This window comes from Camelus bactrianus, chromosome 6 (genome assembly GCF_048773025.1).
Source record: "Camelus bactrianus isolate YW-2024 breed Bactrian camel chromosome 6, ASM4877302v1, whole genome shotgun sequence".
In the NCBI taxonomy this organism is placed as follows: Eukaryota; Metazoa; Chordata; class Mammalia; order Artiodactyla; family Camelidae; genus Camelus; species Camelus bactrianus.
The window spans coordinates 2,094,870-2,107,320 of NC_133544.1; the positions used below are offsets into that span (position 1 = coordinate 2,094,870).

A 12,451-nucleotide genomic window follows, 5' to 3' on the forward strand; every position below is an offset into this window, starting at 1 on the left:
GGAGGTGCTTGAGGGTGGAACCTTGTGAATGGGATTAGTGCTCTTATAAAAGAAACCCCAGGGAGCTCCATAGCCCCTTCCACCAGTGAGGACACAGCAGGGAGACACCACCTATGAAACCACAGCAGGCCCTCGCCAGACACTGAATCTGCCGGCACCATGACCCTGGACTTCCCAGTCTCCAGAACTGTGAGAAATACATTCCTGCTGTTTATAAGTCACCTAGTTTATGGCATTTTGTTACAGCAGTCTGAACGAACTAAGACATCCAGTATCTTGGAACTCAAGATTAGTGTGTTGTGGGTTAAATGATACAGGTGTTAAACTTTAAAAATTAAATTCCACTCCTGGGTATGTATGTATGTACATATGTATATATGTACATGTATGTGTATGTATGTGTGTGTGTATATATATATGTATATATATATATACACACACCCCAAAAAACTGAAAACATGTTTATGTAAAAACTTATATACGAATGGTCCAAAAAAGTAAAATGCTAGACAAAGGTAAACCTTGTACACAAATATTTTGGCACTATTCGTAAGAGTCAAAATGCAGAAATAACCCAAATGTCCACTGACTAAACAATGGGTAAACAAAATGTAGTATATCCATATAGCGGAATATTATTTGGTGATAAAAAGGAACAAAATGTCACCACATGCTACAACACAGACAACACTACTAACTGAACGAAGTCAGACACGAAAGGCCACATGTTGCATAATTCTATTTATACAAAAAGTCCATGGAGACAGAATACTTTCTGTTAGTGTTAGTAGTTGCCAAAGGCTGGAGGGAAGGATGGGGAATGACTGCTAATGGATACAGGGTTTCTTTTGGGGGTGATGAAAATGTTCTGAATCAGATAGTTGCACAACCCTGTAAATTTTCTCATACATGAATCATATTGCAATAAAATATAACCAGAAATTTTAAAATTAAATGATACAGATCAAAGAAAAACAAAACACAAAACCCCTTTAGCTTTGTTAAGGAGTCAAAGAAAGCTTCATTTCTCAATCTTTTTATCCTATGCTCCCCTTTTGATAAACAACAAAAAAACTCAAACCCTTTTCAATATATTTAGAAATTTCCAAATATACATTATCTACTGCAAAGTAATACAAAGCAAAGTAACCAATAGTAATATTAGAAATAAAATGTACATACTCTTTGGTTCTGAAATTTCAGAACAAAAATTATACACTGTAGAATCAAAGGGGAGATTACAACTTACTTAAAAAGAGGTGACACAAAACAAAAATTCTTGAATTTCCAGGGATGGTTGGTTTTTGTTTTGGTGGGGACAAGAGAAGGCAAGCAGAGAGGAGGCATGTCACTCCCCAGCTCATATAACAAAGTTAAGGTTCATATTTGAGCAAAATCCAAAAAGCTCTCCTGAAGGGTCTCAATATTTTTCAAACCATGATCTCTTTGGATAAAAGCACAAATGTCACACCCCTACATCGTCTGTATTACAACAGTGAGCGAGTTTGTTTTCTATATGTAACACCATACATTCCAACACATCTGTTCTGTCCAGCTGTCCGTGGCCTACCTTCTCCCCCTTAAGAAGCACTCTATTCTCCTCGGGGAGACATGCTGTGTTAGGAACCTCCCGACCAGAAACACCATCTCAGGGCCATGAGCTGACATAGGCGGCTGGGAGACCCGATGCCAGAGCCTGTCACAGCTACAGAGTGGAAATTTTATTGACTCATCACTTACTACTAGATCCAGGGTATCTCCTCTGATCTAATCTTCATCTAATCTGATCTAACCTTGTCTAATCCTTTTATCTCCTCTTCTAAACTTCGATCACTAGAATAAACTGAATGAATCGATTCTGCTGGCCTAAAAATCAGAAAAATCTATAAAGTGAAATATTTTAAAAATAAAGACTCCATAGTTACAGTATCTATTCTGAATTTGTTTCCATCCCAAAACTGTATAAATCACTGGATAAAACAAAAGCCTGAACCTGCCTCTTGAGTGAGTCTATGGTAGACACCTTGCAGAATTAGAGAAATGAAGGCAATCGCTTGGGTACTTTTCCCCACAGCCCTGCTCAGGAAGTTGACTGAGTGTGGATCTGTTTTAAAATCGGTCACCTCTACGTACAGAGATCCTCTGACTCTGCAATAACCTACCCACTCTACCTGTGGGAAGAATTTTGTAAGAGGGCCCTGATCCCCACCAGCTGGTGAAGTGCCTACCCTGCCCCTGGGCAGGGCTCCAGGCCAGGGCCAGGGAGTGGACTGAGGTCATTTAATTGGCAGTGGGACTGCAGGTCCATCCCTTTGGATGCAAGCTGCAAGCATGAGAAACTACAGGGAAGGGTACTACATGAAAATATAGGTGAATATGCTTTTTCCTAAAACAAGGATGAGCAAGCCCAAATGAGCAGATGTCTCCATTACTAGTCCTCAGCTGAGCAAGAAGAAAGGAAAAACAGCTTCGTGGGACAGTGTGACTAAGAGTACGTAACAGGTGCTGTGGGCGACTGGGGCAAAAGAGTACATACATGGAGAGTATTTCTGTGGTTTAAAAAAACGCATTTTACTTCAAAATGAAAAATGTCAGCAGACTAACATAATACCATAAGACTAAATATATCTGTTTAAGTGCTAATCAGTAATATGTATATGGAATAATTTTCTTTCCTAACTAAGGAAAAGCAAATAAAACATTTTAAAAAATCAATTCTCTTTGGAGAGAAGAAATGGGGAAAGAGACAACTCACTTACACTTTTACATCTTTCTGTATCATGAGTTTTCTGAACAGAGTATACATTTTTAATGATTTAAAAACAGAGAAGACAACAGATAGCAGGAATCATTCAAAAAAACTGATAAAGTGGACTTCAAAATTTTAAACTACTGATTATTAAAAGGCACAGCCAAAAAAAAAAAATTTAAGCCCCAGATTGGGAAACAATATTCCCAACATATGACAGAAGACATGAACTCAAATACATAAAGAACTCCTACAATCAATAATAAAGAGACAATCCAATTTTTCAAGTGGGCAGAAGACTTAACAGACACTTCAGAAGAGGCCAATAAGCACATAAGCTCTCCTCACCATTAGCCATCAGGGAAATGCTCACTGAACCCACAACAAGAGGCCCCTACACAGCAGCAGCGACGATGCAGACAGACAACACCGGAAGCTGGAGAGGGTATGAGCAACTGAACACTGGTAGCAGTGTAGAACGCACAGCCACTTTGGAAAACTGGCAGTGTCTTTAACAGTCAATCCTACAACTACCCTACGAGCGATTCCACTCCTAGGTGTTTACACAGAAGAAATGAAAATGTACATCCACACAGCCTCGTACAAGAATGAGTGCCCCCCGCCCCAGATGTGCATCAGGAGAATGGCTAGATGGTGGTGGAGTCACACAAGAACACTACTCAAGAATAGAAAGGAACAAACCACTGATACACACTGTTTGCATGTGCTGAATTTTAAATGGTTATGCCGAGTTAAAGAAGCTGGATGCAAAAAAAAAATTATTTTATATTTAAAATAATCTCATTTGTATGAAATTCTACAACAGACAGAAAGAAGTAACCCATAGTTATAGAAATCAGTATTGCTGGTGGGGAGAGTACATGCCACCTCTGGGAGCTAAGAGAGCCCCCAGCTGACAGCCAGCCAGCAAAAAAAACAGGACATCAGTCCTAAAACCAAAAGAACTGAATTCTGCCACAACCACACAAGCTTGCAAGAGCACCCAGAGCTCTGGAAGAGAACTACAGCCCAACACACAACTGCAGCCTCCAGCCCTGAGCAGAGGACCCAGCCAGGCCATGCCTGCATCCCTCACCCACGGAAACTGTGAAGTAACAACTGGTATTGTTTTAAGCCACTAGATTTGCAGTAATTTATTATACGGTAAATAGAAAACTAACATAAATGTCACACAAAAAAAGCTTTGGAACGTAATGATACTTTAGTAAAAAAAATAGAAATTATGGATGAATCCTGAGGACATTATGCCAAGTGAAATAAGCCAGCCACAAAAAGACAAATGCTGTATGATTCCAGTTACACGAGGTATCTACAGAAGTTAAATTCATAGAAACAGTGACAGAGGGTACAGCTCAAGTGGTAGAGCGCATGTTTAGCATGCACAAGGTCCTGGGTTCATTTCCCAGTACCTCCTCCAAACATAAATAAATAAACCCAACCCCCCCCCAATAAATAAATAAATTCACAGAAAACAGGAAACAGAATGGGGCTTGCCAGGGGCCAAGGGGAGGGTGGGAACTGAAGAGTTATTTAATAGGTACAGTGTTTTAGTTTTGGAAGATGAAAAACTTCTAGAGATCTATTGCACAACAATGTAAATATATTTGAAACTATTGAATTGTACATTTAAAAATGGTTAAGATGGTAAATTTGGGGCTTTTTTAACCACAATTTAAAAAGAATAGAAATTAACATATTTCCCCTCTGTTTGGTCGATAATACAAATCATTTTTTTTTAAATTTATGTGGGGAGAGGGAGGTAATCACATCATTTATTCATTCATTAAATGGAGGCACTGGGGATTGAACACAGGACCTCATGCATGCTAAGCATGTGCTCTACCCCTGAGCTATACCCTCCCCCAATAATACAAATCGTGTTTAAATGGACAGAATAAGTGAATTTAAAACACACCACCTACTCACCATAAGAACAAAGAATCAACTTTCCCCATGTAGCCTATGCCAGCCTCTGTGAAGAACACAAATGCCACAAACCAATATGGTGACTGAGACACTACACACTAGAACAACCCCAAGGAGTGACCATGACCGTCCTGCAGCACGTGGGCTTTTGAGATAGAAGAGTCTGGCAAGGGTTTCCCAGGTGAAGGCAGCTGGAGAACTGAGCTTGGCATTAACGTGATTCATGACAGCAAGGTGGTTCAAAGCTAGAAACATGCAAGCAAAAAGACGAGTTAGAAGCCTGACTCCACAGCCATATTCTTCTGGTACAGAGCTTGCCCTCCTAATTCTCAATTTCCTCAGCAGTAGAATGGCGGTGATTACCGCACCAATTTTATCTGGTACAGTGCTAAATTCACCATTATAACTCATTTTTGATGTAAGAGTATATTAACCAGGAGGCTACAGGGCCGAATGACACAAGGATGACGTGGGAGAAAAAATGCAGGTCATCTCTGAATTAGCCCTCCTGCCTTAGAAGGTAATATTTTCAAGAAAAGCTTAAAAGGTCACTAATGACCTGCCAGAAGCCAAATTCAACAGATTTTTCTGTCCCAATCTTCCTTCAGCTCTCAGCCAACTTGATACTGCCCTCCTCCTATTCCTTGTGTCCCAGGGCACTCCTCCCACCCTGAGGGCCACTCCCCAAGCCTCCACCAAAGTGTCAGAAGCTCTCTTGGAGAGGTCATTATGAACAAGGCCACTGGCTTTCCACACAGGCTGAGGTCTCTCAAATCTTTATCTCCAGCCCAAGTCTTTGTCTTGAGCTCCAGGCCTGAATCTCCAACTGCCCACTAATCCACTTGACCACCACACAAGCATTTTGGACTTAATCTAACCAAACCCAAGCTCACCATCTTCTCCCATTTCCCCATCTTGGTGGGTGTCACCTGCCAGTGAGTCACCCAAGTTAGAGACAAGGAAGCAATTCCAGATGCATTCCTTCAGTAAACATTGAAGTGCTTATTATGTGCCAAGCACTGACACTGAACACAACAGACAGAAAATCTCCGCCCTGCCCTTGCGGAGACCCTGAATGCAACTACATAAGAAAGTAATTAAGTAATGCAGTATTGCAGGTAGTGAGAAGTGTTAAGGAGCGCCAGGGGCAGCAAGGACACACTGATACCCAGGAAAGCAGGCTCAGGATCTACTTGGGTGTACCTGAATGAGGGCGCGAGTAGGAAGAGGGGAAAGATGGGGTAGGGGTGCTCACAGGACATGGGCAAAAACTTTAGCAGAGGAGTGACAGGATCCAACTTAACACTGCAGTAGTTGGCGCAGATTTTGAACGCTGCCTACAGCCTCCGCCTGCAGCCCCACCTTCCCCCAGTCTATTCAGTCCCAAGTCAGGGCCATACTAACCCTTCCATCCCTCTCCAATTCACCTGTTCCTCTGGCAACTGCCCTGACTCAGCTCTCAGTCCTCACTTGGGGTTAATGGCTTCCTAACCAGTCTCTCTCAGCTCAAAGCACCTGCCACACTAGGCATCTATGCTCTTCCTAAGATGCCACCTCACTTCTTAGAATCCTCCTGTCCCCCTTCCTACCTTTAGGGTGAAAGCAAACCCCTGGACGCGCTGTACAAAGCCTTTCCACGTCTCCCCTTCCCAACTCCACAGCACCACCTCAGGGCTTCTGTCCTCTAGAACCACCACTCCCAGTCCCACCCCAAGTCTTCAAGTCTCACAGCCAGAATAATCTCCTCAGAGCACTCAGCACAGTATTTAACCTGACCAGCGGTCCTTGAGGAAAGTGACTACCCGGCATCCACAGCACCTGCCATTCAGCTGGTTCTCAGCAGACATTTAAGACCTTGCTTTCCTGTTCTAAACAGGCTAATCATTTTTATTCCATGCCCTGAAATTAACACTTCAAGCTTTCCTGTACTTCTGCTTAGGATGTTACTGATCACTTCTTTGTTATACAAAGTTCTAGTTTCTTATCATATTCCATTATGTTTCCAGGTTATACAAATCCTATGTTTTATTCAACTTTTGACTTTTCTGTTTCTAGTTTTCTTTTCATACAATTATGTTTTAAGACAGTTTATAACCCCATACGGAAAGCTACACACTGACATCTGTTTTTCAACATTATGAAACATATTTAAGAAGGTCTAACTTTTTTAAAAGAATATGTGATTTAAGGTAACAGCAGATGAGTTTTTACTTACCATAAAGTATTTAGAATACTGTGTGCCCCTCCCCAGCAGCACATCCTTGCTCCTTGCTGGCAATAATCACTGTACTGATTCCCATCCACGTCTTTCTTCCTTTATTACACTGTTTACAGTATTTTTAGAAGACACTGCCAAGCGAGGTGAAGGAGCCAGGCTGCAGTGAGGTTACCACCCTAGGCTGTCCACACCCCTCAGTAACACCACAGGGCTGCCAGGCTCCACTGCAACATGAGGTTGCATTCTTTGATGACTTGGAGAAACTGGCTCTTAAGAGACCTTACCCTCCCACATATAATCCCACACAATCTGAGATTTTTAATATTTAGTATCATTGTACCCTTAGATATACTTAGGAAACAGAACAATGAATCAAATTTCCCACCTTAGCTAAGGCTTGCTGCCATTCCCTAAAATAAATACATCCAGAACTGTAATAAGATTATGAGATTTAAGGAGGTTGCTCCAATTTCTAACAGGTTTTTCACTGAGTTATTATAATATATTCTGAGCTAAGGATTCTGATCAATGGCTTAGTCATGCTGTACAAAAAAAAAAAAAAAGCCTTGAAATTTAATGCAAAGAATCAGAGAAACCAACTGCTCTTCCACATAACAGTTTAAGTGGTGTGTCAGAAATTTTGCTATTCTCACACTTTTTTAAAAAACATTTTTTTCAAGTCCTCCTTATTAAACGCTCGTGTTAAACTCTAAATATGCTGTTTAAATAACGAAACAGTACAAGGCAGCAACAATACAAAAACTGTAACACAAAATTATCTAGATCTACAAACCTTAAATTATAAAACCATCCAATCCACCAGGCATTAATTTAACTTCTTTAATGCTGTATTTTAATTCTGGGGGGAAAGAGATGCACCAAATTTGACAACCGAGTGAGTATTCCAGAACGGGGATGCTGCAAGTTCAGCGAGAGCACCTCCGGCCTCGGTGAACACTGTCGAGGAGACAGGGTTCCGCGTCTGGCTATGAAAAGAAAGGGGCCGCGAAGCAGGCGAGTAGAGCCGGCCTGTGGCAGGGACCCCGCACGCCTCCCACCCGCCTAGCCGCCGGTCGCCCGCGAGCATGACAGGCGCGTCCGCCCAGGGCGGTGCCGCCGGAGAGGGCGGGGGCCGGAAGGAAGAGGGAGGATTCGGACAAAGCGAGCCGGGCCGGCCGCCCCCTCCCCGCGCGACGCGCTCCCGGGGGCGGACACGTCCCCCGGCTGGCGGCTCCGGGGCCACAGCTGTTCCCGGGAGCGGCCGCCCCCGCCCGCAGCAGGGCCGGGCCGGGGGTGCGGGGCGGCGGTGAGATGGAGACGCGAAGGGGGCCCGAGCCTGGAGCGGACGTGATGGGGAGGGCGCCAGGGACGGAAGGAACAGACCCGGCTAAAGCCCGAGGACCGCGTCCCTGGAAGGGGCCCTGCGGGGCTCGGGAGGGACCCGGGGGCGGGAAGGGGACGCGGGTGAGGCCGGAGGACCCGGGCCCGCCGCGGACTCACCGTGCTGCTCCCGTGGGGCCGCGCGCTCGCGCTGTCAGCACCGGAGGCCGCGGGCGCGTGCGCGGAGCAGGACCACCGGGGCCGCCGCTTCGGCCGCCTCAGGCGCGGCGCCGCAGTCACGAGCGAGGAGCGCCGGCGCGGCCGCCCTGCAGCATCCTCGGTCGCCCGCGCGCGCTGTCCCCCGCGGCTCCTCCTAGCAGCCGCCGCCCCGCGCCCTGCCGGCTCCGGCTCTGCCGCTCCCGCCGCCGAAAATGGCGTCTCCGCGTCCCTCCCCCGACTCGGCGCTCCCGCCCCACAATGCCGCGCGCTGCCGTGACGTCACCCGGCCCCACCGCCGGGGGCGGGGCGGCCCGGGACAGCCAGGAGCCTGGGAACGCCGCCCCAAGGAGCCTTCGCGCGCTGGGCGAGCTGCGGACGGCCGAGCCGGCCTCCCAGACGGGGACGTGGCCCCGTGCCGGCCGCCGCGGGCCATGCTGGGGGCGGGGTGAGGCCCCTCTGAGGGCGGCCGCGGCGACCACCGAGCGCCTGGCGGCTGCCCTTCCCCACAGGCAGGGCCAGAAAGTGGCCTGAGGGTCAGCACCGCGTCCCCGGCCCGGGTCGCGGCCGTCTCCTGCTCTCGCATCAGGAATAATGTCTACAGTGTGCAAACCCTGTCTTCATGTGTTTTATGTGCTCGTTTAAATCTTTCCAGAAACCGCGAGGGGGCTTTCACCAGCCCTTCCAAAGGAAAGGGTCCGGAGGGGCTAGGCTAAGCCGGGAGGCCTCTCCTTTCTCCAGGAAGAATCTGCAGGCTTTGGTCCAGGCCTTGGTCCGCGAACGTCCGCGCTCCTGGACATTGGCTCGCCAAGAATCAGAGCTAAGGGGACCTTCCGAGCCCTCCCCTCAGCCACAAAGACCTCACAGGAGCTGCGCCCCAGACTCATGGGAGGGATGGGGATGCATAACCCCTTCTGCCTGCCAAGAGCAGAGGTGCCACCCACGCTGTCGCACCCCACCACCGGCAGCCATCACCAGTGCAGGCCCCTGGCTGTAGTGCCACGACCTCCAGCCCCAGCCTGAAGGGCAGTCCTTCCAGGTCAGAGAGCGCTGCTGGGCCTCACCCTGCCGCATCGCCAGCTCTGCAGGCCTGACTCAGCAGCCAGCCCGAAGGATGCATGCTGATTCAGTGGGCCAGGCTCAGCTTTCTTTGCCTGCCACCAGCTTGCAAGAACAAGCCCCTCATCCCACCTTCCCCCCAGATGCCTGCAGATGTTCCAAGTGGCGTTATGAACCGGGAGGGGTTCCGGTGCCAGCCCCCCACCCCCACTTGCCTTCTAACTGCTGTGCTTTTCAGATGTTATCACCCCAGCACCAGCAGCCCTTTTAACCCTTCAATTACTGTCAACAGGAAGTAAATGCTCCTAGATTTTCACAGAGGTCCAGTTACTTTGCGTTCATTTATAAATCCAAACGAGCTAAAAGTGAGGGAGCTCCTGCGGTGACACAGCAGTCACTGGGCCCAGAGGGAGACTATTTATCAGATTCAAACAACCCTCTACACTCCCTTAGTGATTCAGCCCCAGTGCAGCTTGGACATCAACCACCTTGGGGCTGGGCACCTGGGCGCAGCAGGGCAGCTGTAACCAAAATGTGCTGGAGAGCGGAGTGGGGTGAGTGAGGCTCCCTTCTCTGTCCTTGACTCGGCTCAGTGACTGTTCCTTCCACTCACCCATCACACAAGCAAGTGTAAAACCTCAGATGCTTATGCTCCCCCGACGGGCGGTCAAGATTCTACTACTTTAATAGTGCTGTCGTCCATCCCCTCTGCACCCCCACTCTGCCACTCTGCTCAGACCCTATTATTTCGTTCTTTTATTCTCTCAACAAATAGTTGTGGAGCTGCCGCGGTCACCACGATAGGAGCGGGGATTTGTAGGCAAAAAGGATAGACAGGACCCCAGATCTCGCTCTCGTGCAGCTAGCCAGAGAATCAGAGTAAGATGACGCGACCAGCAGAGGCAGGCAAGCGAGCTGAGCCGGAAACAATAGGAGGGAGCCAACAGCCCAAAGCCCAGGGAGGAGGGGGTCTGTGGGGGCGGTGTCTGGGGAGGGGCGGCTGGCGAGGGGCGGGGGCACTCCAGGCAAAAGACCAAAGTCCTCAGGCAGGAATGAATCTGAAGTGTTGAGGAGAGGAGAGAAAAGGCCATCAGTCACCCGCTGCATCCGCGGACCCTCCAGAATTTGACCCGGCCCTTCCCTCCTGGACACACTGTCGCTCTCAGGGCGGTGCCCGTCCTCGACAGGGTCTCCCACTGAGGCCAACAAGCGTCTGTTCTCTCTGAGAAGCCCTGAGCTCCCTTGGTCTCTTCAGTCCTCTGATTCCCACAGTAACTCCCGAGAGAAGCATGGCCATTCCCGTTTGACAGATGTTGCTGCTGAGGCTCCACAAGGTCTCAGGTTTGCTGTCTGCTTCCCGGAAAGAGATTAACAGCTTTAGGAAAACCTCAGTCTCCCAGTGCAGGCACTAGCAGAGCCAGGAGTTGATGCCTTTGTGTGCAGAAGCCTCAGCACGGCTACTTAGGGGCAGCAAACCCATTATCTGTCCTTCCCCACAAACCTAGAGGACAGGGCCCCAGGTGGCAAACGTGTGTTCGCACAGGACCCGGTGCCCTTGAGGGTCCCTTTGGCCAATGGCCTGCTGGGCCAGCCAGGGGCCTGGAGGGGCCTGAGGGGCAGCACCTTGGGTCCTTTGGCTAGGGCTGGTCCTGCACCCCACCCCATAGGGCAGGACTAGAGGTTCCTCCAGCAGACATGAGAAAAGCGAGCCTCCTTCTTTGCTCCCTTCTCAGTGCTCCTCTGTTCTGGAAAGGCAGCCTGTGCAGCGTGACCCACATCCTCCTTCTCTCTGCCTGCCTCTGTCTCTCCATCTGCCTGCTTTTCCCAAATGTAGGTGCTGTGTACTCTCCTCTGCCCTCATCCATGTCTGTCACCTTCCCACCTCCAACCCTTTCTCTCCCCTGCCCCAAAGCCTAAGAGATCACCAGGCAGCCTCTAGATGGAAACAGGCTGGGGCCAGGGTGCAGATTTGAAGGCAGCCCTCAAGGCCCGCGTGCAGCTGTGGCTGAGGTCCCTGGTCAAGGAGGAATGGAAACACCACAGGCCATGCCGACCTCCTGCAGTTTCCAGGCACCTGGGCATCGGAGATAAGCCAGGAGCTTGGTCCATGTTCATTCCACTCCCAGTGTTTGTTAAGAACCCCTAGTGTCGGGTGGAGGCTGGGCTGGAGGACAAGGAGCCTCAGCTCTGGTGAGCCGACAACATGCGGAGCTGAGACAGGAGGCTGGGTCAGGTGCTGAGGAGGATCCTCAGGGAACAGGGGACTCCATGGAAGAGAGACTTTGATGTGGCAGATGGGTAGGATCCAGCGGATGATGGTCCAAGAGGAGGAAATGCAGGAAGAAAAAGCTCAGTGCCCAACAAGACACACAGTCATCTGTCTCAGATGGAGGATGGGGCTGGGGCCGGACTTTATCACAGTTTTAAAGCAGTCACCTTTTTATTACAAATGTCTGTGGATGTCTGTGTCCAGGGGCAGCCCTTTGCAGGGGACTGAGATACTGGGATTTCCCTTTGATCCTGAGGGGTCTGCTGTCCAGCGAGTGGGCAGCCCTGGTCCATGAGTGCCTTAAGACGGAGGGAGGGAGGGAGGGCCAGAGGAGGAATGGGAGGAGGCCTCCCCCTGGTAGCAGGGAGGGGCCGGAAAGAGATGCTTTGGTGGGCGTCCTCGGCTCGGAAGGGGCGACCTGTTCCGGTCCGCCGGGCCAGACAGGGGCCCGCGCACCCGCAGAGGGACAGGGACAGGGGAGGGTAAACACAAGCCCTGTGGCCAGGACCCCCAACTCCCCGCCGGCCCCCTCTGCGCGCCGCCCACCTCGTCCCGTGACCGACCGCAGCCCAGGCTCGCACCCCTCCGCAGCCCATCTCCACCCCATCTCCACCCCACCCAATCCCCTAGCCTGGGCGTCTAGCCCAGGCTGCGCACCGCCCCGGAGTCTGGG

The 12,451-nt window shown here is 49.5% G+C and overlaps 1 protein-coding gene across 18 annotated transcripts in view; it reads right to left on the reverse strand.

The window, feature by feature from the left end:
* Positions 1–8,700, reverse strand: part of KLC1 (kinesin light chain 1) — a 52,277-nt gene extending 43,577 nt beyond the window's left edge. For 7 of the 18 annotated variants that reach the window (XM_074364939.1, XM_074364938.1, XM_074364934.1 and 4 more), the window contains exon 1: positions 8,415–8,697. The gene's annotated coding sequence lies outside the window, so the exon portion shown is untranslated. Of the gene's footprint in view, positions 1–7,707; positions 7,774–8,414 lie in introns of all 18 variants that reach the window. The other 11 variants (XM_074364929.1, XM_074364927.1, XM_074364933.1 and 8 more) reach the window with 4 other exon arrangements.
* Positions 8,701–12,451: the final 3,751 nt, after the last annotated feature.